This window comes from Heliangelus exortis, chromosome 11 (genome assembly GCF_036169615.1).
Source record: "Heliangelus exortis chromosome 11, bHelExo1.hap1, whole genome shotgun sequence".
NCBI classification, from domain to species: Eukaryota; Metazoa; Chordata; class Aves; order Apodiformes; family Trochilidae; genus Heliangelus; species Heliangelus exortis.
Window position 1 is genome coordinate 178419 of NC_092432.1, and position 12475 is coordinate 190893.

The 12475-nt window shown below is 44.4% G+C and overlaps 1 protein-coding gene across 3 annotated transcripts in view; it reads left to right on the forward strand.

The window, feature by feature from the left end:
- The window catches only part of MAP1A (microtubule associated protein 1A), a 51009-nt gene that overhangs the window by 13484 nt on the left and 25050 nt on the right, over positions 1-12475 (forward strand). Inside the window, exon 1 of one of the 3 annotated variants that reach the window (XM_071753981.1) lies at positions 8325-8416. The exons of 1 other annotated variant lie outside the window; for it this stretch is intronic. The gene's annotated coding sequence lies outside the window, so the exon portion shown is untranslated. Of the gene's footprint in view, positions 1-8324; positions 8417-8466; positions 10411-12475 lie in introns of those variants that run through there. One more of the 3 variants, XM_071753982.1, reaches the window with a different exon arrangement.

Genomic DNA, 12475 nt, shown 5'->3' on the forward strand with positions numbered 1-12475 from the left:
AATGCCTTGCTGCTCAATATGGAAACTTCAGAGGATTGTGTGCTAAAGCAATCAGCTTTTCCTGATTTATTGCTATGGTGAACATGTTACTGCAGAGGATCTAAACCAGATCCCTATTCCAGCTATATTTTTTTTTTTACTTTTTGCTTTATCCTGCTAGCCTGTACAAAGTGTAATGGAACAAATGAGTCAATTCCTGAGTTCAAGCTTTGGAAAGCTGAGAGCACTATATAGAAAATAAATTCACAGCCTGAAGACAGTGTGCTGTTTTTATTTTACATCAAACAAGTGTTTTAACTATTGCTTGTGTTTGGGGTTTTTTGGGGGGCTGTTACCAGTTTTGTGTTGCACAGACTTGTTAGGGTGAGGTGGTTTTTTTTCCGTTTGAGCGCATCAGATTGCAAACAGTATGCTATAAGCTATTGGTAATTAGTTTTAATGGTTAATTACCTGTGGTTAAAACTGTGCCTCACTTCTCGGTTGAATTTTTTTAGTGTGGTTTCCAGCCACTATGTGCATGTCCGCCTGTGTGCATGGGAAGCCTGCTCACAAAGCTGCCAGTGCAGTGTTAGTGCTAGAATTCCTGACACAGCAATACTTGGTCCTGAATAAATCTCTACAAACCAGATTATGTTGATAGCATTATTTAACTAGAAATAAATGATACAGTTATTTTCTACTCAAAATTAGTTCTCATACAAAACACAGGCAAAAATAATGCTTGGTGAAGTTTTTGCATTTTATCTCCACAGATAAGTAACTTCACAGTTTTGTGAGTTTCTTAGATCAAAGTTCCTGGAGCTGAAATTCATGGATATCTTTTCTAAAATTAGGATGTGCCCTACTAAATTATTACTCTTGCTTCTAAAACCAGACGTTGTGGTTAAATGTTGTTGGCAGTTCATGGAATCCAAATTCTTGAAGCATGTGTGGAGGCAAAGAGTGAAGAGTCAGGGGGTTTGTCCTGGAACAGTCTTTGGAATCCTTCAGGGAAAGTGCAGATAGTGAGTGCCCTGTGCTGAACCAGTTCTGCTGCCTTTCCTATCTAAAAGTTAATTGTGGCAGGGGCTGTTTGAATAGACCTTGAGAGAAGATTAACCCTTTAATTTGATAGAAAAGGAAAAGAACTATGAAGTGGTTGGGGAAGGGTTGGAAAAGAAGCATATTTTGTTGTTTTGGTTTCTTTAGTGCTTTGTGTCCTAGTAGATGTGGATGTTTTCTTTGTTTTGTTGTTTGTTTGTTTTTTTTAAAAAAAAAAAACCTAAGTCTACACTGGTTTGTCCTTGAAGTAGTAGCTTGGGAATAATTCAGTGATTTTGATTCCTCAGTCTTTTGTTAAATGGATTTGTTGGACTACATTTTTAATCCATTTGAAACAGTGTTTTTTTCCTCAGTGATATTTGTCTTTATCTGTAGAACTTTCTAGGACAGCCAAGCTGGATGAGACTTAAATGTCTTATGTTAAAAAAAAAAAAAAAAGACAGGAAAATGCTGTCAGACAACACAATAGGACAAGGCCATATTTGTATTTCAGATTACTATTTCTTAGTAGTTCTACTCACATTTTTGTAAGCTGTGGCCTGTTCTGTATTTTGTCTGCCTTCACTTTGACAGCAGCCATTGTGGAAATTGGGTATTGCTATTCTCAATGTTGCTTTGCCTTCAGGTAGGTGAATGCTCTGAGTTTGACCTAATCCTACCAGTTTGCCTCAGAAGTTTCACTAAGTGCTAGTGATTCTGCAGGAAAATCCGCAATAGACAGTTTGACTCTTATAAAGATAATTCTTCTGGGATTACTGTTCTAAAGATGGGATTTACTTGCATTTATATTCTTGTTTCATGAGATGAATAATTTAAAGTGCTTATTGATTTTTTTAATTATTTTTTTTTCCTGCAGTCCATTTGTTTTTCATCTCTGATTTCATTTGAGCTACATCCTTGTAAGAAAGCATGTGCTGCAGTGCTGATCTCATCCTACAGGAAGGCATAAACCTTGGAGGGAATAGTGCCTAAAATGGACACCCTATTTGACTGATGTCTAATGAACATTTGCTTATTTTGCATCTGTTTTCCTGTTTCTTGACTAGTAAGCCTCAGAATGACTGTTAACTGTAATATCCCAAACATGCACACAATTTACTAGTGCTAGCTTGGGTGGACTAACATTTTATCTCTTAAAATTTAAAATATGCCTGGAAGAACAATTCCTGTTCTGTAACCATAGCATGTGATTATTTCCTATCCTGTCTTCACATGTTGTAGCAGATAGATTCTGTGGTTTTTAGTTTGCTTGTGTTCAGACGTAAATTCATGGTGAGAGAATCCTCCATACAATGCAGGTTAAATCTGCATGAACCTGACATGCTATGGGTTCTCCAGCTTCAAGAAATGTAGCAGAGCTGCAATGTAGCAGTTCCACTGCTAACAGAAAAATGCCTGCATTTCAACATCTCCAACTCTAAATATTGTACTGAGGGGAAAATGGAGCAAGACTGGTATCAGTTAATAAAAACAGTAGCTTTTTTTTTTTTTTTTTTTTAAAGCAAGTCCTCTACAGTTTTTGGCACAGAATGGCATAAACATGGCAGTATATCCAGAGTATTCTCAACTTTCCCAAATGTATTTTGTCTGGGAAATTTTACTTGTGCTACCAATTTTAAATCCTCCTCCACCCTCTCCCCAGCCTTCCTTTTGTTTTGTCTGTCAGGCTTTGCTCCCTGCCTTCCACTTGCATCACCTTCACAGTTGCCACTAATGCTTCTTGCCTAGATCCTAAGATCATGTTGTGAATTTTTCAGAACTGTCCCACAGGTGTCCCCTCTGTGTAGCATCAGCACATATGTAACCTGGGTAATTTCATCCAGTGAATCTCTGGATGCCTCTGGATGGGCACTCTTATAAGGATGTTAGCAGACTTTTTGCCTCTGTCCAGGCCCTGGAGACAGAGTAAAAAAGAAAGGTTCCCAAGAATCTGCCTTTCTTGAGGCAGCTGGCATCTTTTACAAGATATTACTGGATGGTTCAGAGAAAGAATGTGATCTAAGAGAGCTAACCAAGTCTAGAAGATAACATCTGCAGAAAGAAGAATTTTGCACCAAATTTTGGTGCTTGTAGCTTCTCTCATGTTGTCTTGGTTGCATCCCTTTCCCTTTCCCTTTCCCTTTCCCTTTCCCTTTCCCTTTCCCTTTCCCTTTCCCTTTCCCTTTTCCTTTCCCTTTCCTTTTTCCTTTCCCTTTCCCTTTCCTTTCTTTCTGCAACAGACTTGGCTTGTACCTCCTCCTTTGTTCTGTATGTCTTGTGACTGGTGGAACCAGGGTTGTGCCTGGAGGCATCCTGTGGGTGCCCATCAGCTACCACTGCTGGCAAAGGTCACTGAGGAGGTACAGCCAACCTGAATGCTGTGTAGAAGGCACATGTTTTTCTTCAGGTATATGTATACTGTTTACTGGAAGCACTCTTGGAGAAGTCTTTTCTTGAACTCGGTGTAATCAGGTGAACACGAGGGTTTGATGCTCATGTCACCAAGGCACCACTAGGATTTTATCCTAGTTCCCCCTTGCTCTGTGCCACAGGAAGCCCCCCTTTTGGATGCTGGGGAGTCACACTGTGCTCAGGCAGGGGACACACTGCTGCTCTGACTGTGCCTCACTGTTTGCCTCAATCCCTCTTTTCATGTTCCTTCTGGTCTTTTAGTGCTGCTCATTTTTGCTCCAGTTTCTCAGCCTTAATTTATAAACCTCTTTATCCTTTCCACTGAGAGTTCTAGACAGGTCATCTTCTGTTGCTTTCCCAAAAGCTTTTGAGTTGCTGAGTTAAATTAGGATCACCATTTTTAAAACCTTAATTTCTGGGACGAGAGAGACCAGACTGTTGCCACAGAAAACTCAAAACAGGGCTGACAAATCTGTCTAAAGTAGGAATTGGAAAAGACGCTTGTAACAGGTGCTGACAGTCCCTCTGGACCTGCATTAGGGATGCTATTGACACGAAAGCAAAGCCTTTCTTGGTGAAGAAAATGATAAAGAAATAAATGGAATGGATGACTTGGTCTATCCACCTCTAAACTTGTCAAATAACACAGCAAGTTTAGAGAAGCTAATCCCCAATAGCTCAGCCAAGCACTCCTTAGGTCCTAGAGTACCAGAAAGATGAAAAGATTATTCTGAAATTAAGGAAGAGAAGCCTAAATGCAGAGCTGTATTGGGCGTGCAACAAATGAATTACGTAAGGGATCAATGGTTCCCTGAAATAGAAATATACAAACAACTAATGATGTGTCACTTAGCTTCAGAAATGGTTATTAAAAAAAATAAGAAAGCTTGACTTAAGTGGGAAACAAATCTTCAGTCAGAATTTAAGCAACCATACAGAGTAAAAAGGTACAAATATCTGCAAATAAGAAAAGTGATGGGATGTAGGGAAGACTGATTAAATAGTTGAACAGAAAGATGCAGAAATATTTGGCACAAACAATTAACCACTAAAAACACCCCAGTAAAACCTGTAGAATAAAAATTGCTGTAACTAGACAGAGAGGAGGATAGCCAAGAGGATTTTAGTAGTGGACTGCCAAAGACTTGAACAAGTAATAGTTTATTTCAGTTGACTGAAAGCAGATAGCCCGTGAAAAGTCAGCAACTAGATAGTCAAAGAAAATCATCCAAAAGGATGGATGCAAACAAGTCCTGTACTTCTCTGCAGTGTTCTCTGCACAGCATGCTGTGGTGATAGGCTGCTACCTCTTCTCTTGTAATTACTTTGATAGTCTCATATAATCAGATATCACAAGTCTGGGATGCAGACTAACAGAGAGGCCTGAGTTCTGTGCACTGAGAACTGTGTACTTATCATGCAGAGGTAGGGAGAAATTAATACCTGCCCTTCCTAATAAAAGCATACAGCTTGAATTTATACTGAGGCCCAGGCTGGGTCATGCCATGTTTATTCTCTGTCCCAGCAGTTCTCAGAAGCTAATACACTGTTCATTAGAATCTGTTTTCATTAAAGTCTTTGCCCTATGCTTGAGAAGAAAATCCATTCTCACACTTAAGTGGATGATGTTAAGTAAAATATTGAGAAGTCAAGTTCTTTATACTGTTCTTCACCATGGTGAGGGAGGCTCTTACCAGCCTAACATGCCCTGGATCCGTGTGGGGCCTGTGCTGTTTGACATTCATAAATGATTTGGAGTGTAGTGTCAGTGCTGAGATAACAAAGCTGGCTAATGATCTGAAGTTACTGATGGTCACTCCATCAAGGGCTTGCTCTACAGAATAGCAGCAATCTCAATGCTTAGCTAGAGACATATGATTGACAGTCTGGTGGGGAGCTGAGTCTTTCTGCAGTCAGAGATGGGACACTCCCAGTCCAGTCTGTGCAGTGATTTGCTTTTCTACATCCCTGATAATTTGCTTCAGCTCTGGCTACTGTCAGAATCCATGAATTCCATGATGACCAGACAATGATGAACTTACATGTAGTGCCCAGTAGAACCTGAACTGAGTGTTAAGATCCTGGTGACAGTGGGTGGCTGTAACCATCCAACTGTGCGCTCTTCCTCAGCATGTATACAACTGCTCTTCATTGTAAACCCAGTCTTTGTAGGATCCAGCAGGTTCAATCAAGTAGTTTCTGAATTAAATATTGTCCTGGTTTGGGCCAGGATAGAGGTGATTTTCTGTCTTGTACTTTTGCTTTTAGCTAAGTCTCCTGTAAGTAGTTGCACTTGCTGAAATTAACAGCAAGTTTCTCAGACAGTGTGTGTTTCTAGGACTGATAACACTTGATGTTTATAGTTACTGCTAGAGACTGGTATGCAGAGCCAAGGACACTGCTCAGCTCTGAAGAAAACATAAAGAGGTCCCACCTGCATCCCTCCTTTGGGGAGGAACGGACAAGATAGATGCCAGAATTGACCAAACAGAGTATTCCATCCCATATACGTCATCCTCAGTATAAATTTGAGGGATCACGAGGGCCAAGCCAGATTTCCTGCTTCCAGCTTCCGGCTGCCTGCCTTTCCTGCTTCCCATTCCTTCACCCCGGCATCCTGGAAGGATCCCGTCCGTTCGTCTGCCTGTGTTCCTGATCTGTGCCAGCCCATATCTGTGTGTTCCTGCCTCCAGTTCCCGACTGCTGCCGACTCCAGGAGTCCAGCCTGGACTTTCCCAGGGCTGCCCTGCAGCCTCGGTGGTGACGTGAGAGCTATTGGGGGAAAGGGGGGAGGAATGTGGTATCCATTTTCTTGTATATTTGTATATATTTATTAATTTTTCCCATTTATCATTACTGTTTCATTAAAGTTGTGTAGTTTAGTTTCCAACCCATAAGTCTCTCTCCCTTATTCTCTCTCCTTTCTTATAAGGGAGGAGAGAGAGATTAATAGAGAGCGTCTGTTACTCGGTTTAATTGCCGGGCCAGTGTTAAACCGTGACAAATATAAATCCAGAGATTCTCATTCCATATTATGTAGCACACATTTCAAAAAAACCTTTAGCTTTCCACCAAAATGGAAAAAAGATCAGCTCTAATCAGATAATTCAGCTCTCTGATGCGGTCTTTCAAAGAAGACAGAGGAACTTACAGTCCTTTTCAGAACCCAAGCTTTCTCACTCAAAAAAGCTGTCTTCAGACTGAACCCTCATTTTCTTTCCAAAGATTAATCCTTTTTAAGTACCTCAGTTGATACTTTTTGCCAGTTACCTGAGTGTGTTTGTATTGGTGACTAGAGCCTAACTGCAGTGATGCGATCCAGCACTTTTGTTTAATGGGCACCCTTGGGTGGAGAACTGCTGGGACAGTATGCCTTGCTGCAGAACTACAGAGAACATCCTAACAACTCTGTCCCTCCTGTGCCTGGGAGGTTATATACTGATGATCCTGGTGACTGGAAGAAAACTGTATCCTTTTGCCATCTGTCCGTTGTCCGATTTGACTGTCAAGTGGTGGCTGGGTGCAGATCTATTGAGCTGCTCTCTGCAGTGATTTTTGTGTTGGAGGTGACAGCAGAAATCCAGAAGGCTCCATCCCCTCCCAGTGCTCACCACAGGGGCTCCAGCCAGTTGGGAGTGGTTCCCATCCACCACAGCATCACTGAGGAGCTGGTATTCCTGCTGGTGTGTTGGAACTGTCCAGCATAAGACTGGACAGAATGGAGCAGTTCAGCAGCTCCCATAGAATGGAACTATTTTAGTTTAATAGTTTGTCACTTCAGAATTTTTTAAATGGCTTTTCTAATGGTTGGTCTTTAAAGGGTGTTGAGGATGTGTTACCATTTCAAAACATATAAAAACCAAAGATGTTTGATTCCAGTGTGTTAATTTTTCCTGATGTTCATAGATATTTGCCACCGATTAGCATAATGTGAAAGCCATAGAAGAGAAAGTTCTAATTTATTTTTCAACTCATCAGAATTCTGTAGTATTTTTATTCCTCAGCATTCCTTTGTCTCCAACAACCCTCAGATCACTGAAGAGACAGACTTGCTCTAGGGCAGGCAGGACATCTCCAGCTTTCACAAATTAACTCTGGAATGTGATAGTAAGCTCTGGTCTTGTGTAAGGCAAGCAGGGTATCTGGTTGTGGTTTCAGTGCTTGCTATGAAAAATAGCTCACTATTGGCAATTAGTGGGCCGTGGAATAATCTACATATTCCAGCATTAGATTGATGGGCCTGAGCCCACCAAACCAGGAAAAAGGAAGCAAGCTTCTTTGTAAAGTGTCTGGGAGATTAAATGAGCCAGACACTTATACTGGTTATGAAATCAGTAGCAAGGTTCTTAGAAAATTATTTAAACATTTGTTTGAAAACAGGGCTGGAAATAGGTCTCCAGAGGTCAGGTTGCTGGTGGTGTTGCATGGCTCACTCAAATTCTCCTCTCTGTTCAGTGGGATGTGAGATCATCTTTGATACATCCCTGCTCACTATCAGCCCGAAGCCGGGGTTGTGCCAAGGAAGGCAGCTGTCTCTCTCCCGGCTCTGTCGCTGTCCTGGCACCGCGTGGTGCCTTGCTTCGGCCGGAGAAGCTGCTCAGCAGTTTAAAAGTAACTTAAACCAAAGCCTGCTCAGATGCGATGGGGGGTGTCCCTCCGGGGCCAAGAAGCAGCCTGACTGCGGGGGGTTGGGGGAAAAAACCGTTCCGATAAGAATGGGAGCCCATGTTTGCAGGAGTTTGTCCAATTCCATGTCTTTGGGAGTGCCGGCCGGGGTCCTGGTGGACTCTGCTGCCGGAGCTGCGCCCGCAGGAGCCTTCGTGGTGTGCGGGCCCCGCGGCCCGCAGAGGGTTAATCCCCGCCGGGAGGGCGGGGGGCGGCAGCTCCTCCCCCGCTCCCCGCTCCGCAGCCGCCGCCGCAGCCGGGCTGTGCCTGCGCACCGCCGAACCGCGGCCGCTCTGACGGCCGCGCCCGCCGCACCATGGTACGTGCCCGGCCCAGGGGCTGCGGGGGCCGGGTGGGTGGGTGGGGGGCCGTCTGAAAGGGCAAGCCTGTTCGGGGCGAGATATGCGGGTCTGAGGCAGCCAGCGCTGGCTTTGTTCGTGCTGCGATGCTGAAGACAGCGGGTCGGGCAGGGACGGACGGGTTTTTCGGGCAAAGTGACTGAATTCAGGCACCTGGCAAGCGGATTTATCCCTGACCAGGCTCTCTTGCCGTCCTCTGCCTTGTCTCAGGGAGAGAGTTGCTGGGTCTCCTATGCCCTTGCAGAGGAGCAGGTGAGATCTTTGGGATCGGACCAGAGCAGATGTGTTTTTCTTTCCTTGGAAATGGATCCTGTTGAGATTCGGGTGGGGTGACTAGTACTTGAGGGAGAAAGGGACCAGTGACAAGAGGGAAAGGTGCAGGTGGAACTTTTTTCTGTTTTTTTTAATGATCTGCCTGAGGACCGCACCCCTTCTCAGCTGCTTGTGTCCTAAGTGTAGGAACAGAAACCGAATTCCCTGGCTGCTCAGCTGTTTGTTGCACTTGTGTCAATAGCTCAGACACAGAGAGGGATGTATGGGGACGGGTCTAGATAAGAATCAGGAGAAGACATTCTGCCTGTCGGGGACTGAGGAGTCTGCGGCATTGTGATTTACCCCACTGTGTTCTTCCCTGAAATGGTGGGCTGCTGGAGAAGGGAGGAGGTGGGATAAGGCATCTCACAGACACTCCTTTGGGCAAGGCTTGGTGAAAGCCAGTATTAATGTCTGTATCACTGTTCAGCTTAGTGCTGATGCTGGAATAAGGCTAATGCCAGTCAGGAGGGGGAGGGTTGTTAAGGTGGACTGTCATCCTGCTGATAAGATGGAAGAGAGATAGAGGCCCCTTTTGCAGTTTCTCTCCTTTGGTGGTGCACACCCACACACGTGAGTAGTCTTGAAGTAGCTGGAGTCTAGTTTTGAGCTGCTCAACACTACACTCTTCCACTACTGGAAGCCAAAAAGCATCCAAATCTGTCTAGTTAGTGGGAGAGGAAAAAGGTTCTTGTAAAATGTGAGTGATGCAGCCTTTCTAGGGCAGCAGTGGGGAGAGATGTGGCCAGGTTTGGAACCGATTTTCGTCATAGCAGGCTACGGGGAGGAGTTTCATGCTTTAGAAATGAGAATAGCGAAGTGTTTTCTTTTTCCTAGCCCCGATCCTTTGTCATCCCTTGCCCTGCCCTATTTCCCAGGCAGCACAGATGTATAAGGGGCCAGTTTCTCCCTTTATGATGAGCTTTTCTGCATCAGCAGTGGTACAGGGCAATAGTTCACAGGTATATGGGGTTCTGTTTTCATAGGGTATCTCTGGCATCCTTTACAGTTGCCATCAGCAAACATGTTGTTAAAAGCATTAAATCATACGTATGCTAATGCTAAAATGTGTTGAAGTATTTAAAAATACAGCCTTTTATCTCCAGCTGGAGCAGGGTTTGGCACGTTGCACAGACCAGGGTATGTGACCATGAACAGATGCTGCTGTTTTGGGTAGGAGGGAGAGGGAGGAGGGGAGGCAAACCTCAGTGACCAGGAAGGGAGCAGCGAAAAGAAGTCAGCAGTGATACCAACAGTAGCTTTCTTCATATAGAAAAGAGAGGGGGCTGAGAGCAGTCATACTGGGACTGTCAGTGATGTAGAGAAGGGAAGAAGAAGGGAGCTGGACACATTTATCTCACAGTGAGCTTGGAGGGGAGGAGCATGGCTGCTGCACACTCGCAGAGGCAGAAACACGCACACGCACACACACACTGCGGCAAATTCTGCAGCTGGTGCCTGCTGGCTTATGACTGCAGAAAAAACAAGTTCCAGTTTAAAATCTCTGATCTCAGAGTCGAGGCTGTTTCTGTTCCAAGTAGCTCTGGTTCCACTGTGAAAAGCCCTGCAGGCTGAGCACTGTTCCAGAATGATGGGGATTCCTCTTTCTCCTGATGGAGCAGCGGGCCTTTCGCTGTATAAGGTCAGTACCCTCTCTATCTCCTTGCTGGCTCTGTACTGGTTGGCTGCCTATCCTTTCTCCAGCAAGTAGCTATCTTATACAGGCTGGGACCATTTTTTTTCCTCCCTGCTTTTCCTTTCTCTGTGATCTGACAAGGCCAGGCTGTCAGATCCTCTGCCCCGCTCACATTCTGCAGACAGGGCTGCACTGCTTTGAAGTAGTTTCTCTCCTGACAAAACTGTCAAGTGTCTTGTCACCCTTTTTTGCCACTGTTCCTCACGTCTGTGTTGTTGGAATACCTAAGTCACATTCTCATCAGATGTGGTAAATGAGTGATGGACTTGAGGCCTGGAATATGGTGAGCAGTTGCCAGCACAGGCTCTCTGGTGAAACCAAGGAAGCTGTGCACACATGAACAAGAGGTGCAGTGTGCTTCATTCACAGGAGTGTGGCTGGACTCTAAAGCAAGGGGTGGAAGAGGAGTTCCTCAGCATGAGCTTCTGTGGGACGTGGTCTTGTGCTATCTTTGTGACAGATCTCTGATCAGAGATCAGAGATCACTAGAATTAGTGGATGCTACTTCTGGCCACATGGCCACGGTGCATGTTCATAGGCTTTCCACTTCTGACTGGTGAGTAGGAGAGAGACACCTCCAGGCCCTTGAAAGGAGATGCTATGGGAGGCCAAAGGAGATGAGACTGCCTGGTTAGCATACAGGGACCTGATAATAGTAAGCAGCTCAAAATGCAGGTTGTATCTGCTAGCCTGTAAAGTGCTCGCTAGGCAGAAGTACCTGGGGAAGAAAGGGACATGACAGAGACTGTCCTTCAGCCCAGTAACTGTGTGAGGGAGGAAAGAGAGTAAGTCACCTGTAAACTAATGCTTGGAAATTATTCTAGGGAGGATTTACCAAGGTGGATAAAGAGGATTTGGGTTTTTTTTCCCCTCAAAAATCCTGAATTATCTACAGTGCTACAGTTCAGTCTTCCTGAACTCCAGCACAAGCCTTGTAACAATAAAGATGAGAGCAAGTATTGAGTTAACTCAATACTTCTAACTTCTCAGTTTGTGTTAGCTTTTCCTCCATCCCCTCAGAGGTACTCAGTCAAGTAGTCTGAATTCCTCTTACAAATACACATGCTTCCTGCCTGTCTGGAGTAAATACTTTCATTTCTGCTAAAGCATGAAAAGTAACAAGTTGCTACCAGTTTTGTGAAAAGTGGTGGGGCAGTAGAAGACAGCCATCTGAAAGACAGCCTTTGCTGGGACAGCACCATTCTCTTTGCCCTGCCATCTGGTCAGCCACCACTCACACACCCGCCATCATACAGTGCACTTCTGTCTCTCAGAGTGCTGCCACTTGACCAGTTGGTTGCTGTGACTCACGAGAGGAACTGAGGATATTGCAGTGGACTGCAGGGAGCATGGAGGAAGCTGGGATTACTGCATCGCAAGGTGGACGGACAAGAAGCAGTCTTTGTTAATTCCATGCCTTGCTGTGCGGCTTGTTTTCACCTTTGCTTCGCACTAAAGAAATGGAAAGAAGCTTCTACATGTGCTGACTGGTGACTATAGATCAGTTGTCCTTTTGTACCCTCCTCTCCAGGATCTCAGGAGTTAGTACTAATGGAGCAGTCAGTTGTGCATCCAGTTTATCAAGAAAGCTCCATCCTTGCAAGGCTTTATTTGCAAATGAACTTGAGCACTGGTGTCCTTGGACACAAGGTTCTTAAGTCCTGTTGGACTGATCTCTCAAATCTAACTGGCTTGGGGCTTTTTTTAATGGGGCATGCAATTCTGATTCACTTCTGTCTTTCTGAAAAGCATAATCATCCCAGTTTCTGTGTTTTGAAAGAGTAAGTGAGCCCTTTCTTTGCTTTTGAAAGTAAAGGCTTGGGTATTTCCTCTAAGAGAATGAAGGCTGAGAATCCCAAAAGGAAGAAGGCCTGTAAGTTAGAGGGGATAGGATTCATATGCATGTCTTTTACCAGTATGTCCTACTGAGTAAATTGTGTGTCTCTTTGCACGTACTATTATTGTTCATGAGCCTTCTTGTGAAGCACCAAAATCTCTGGCAATATCGTAG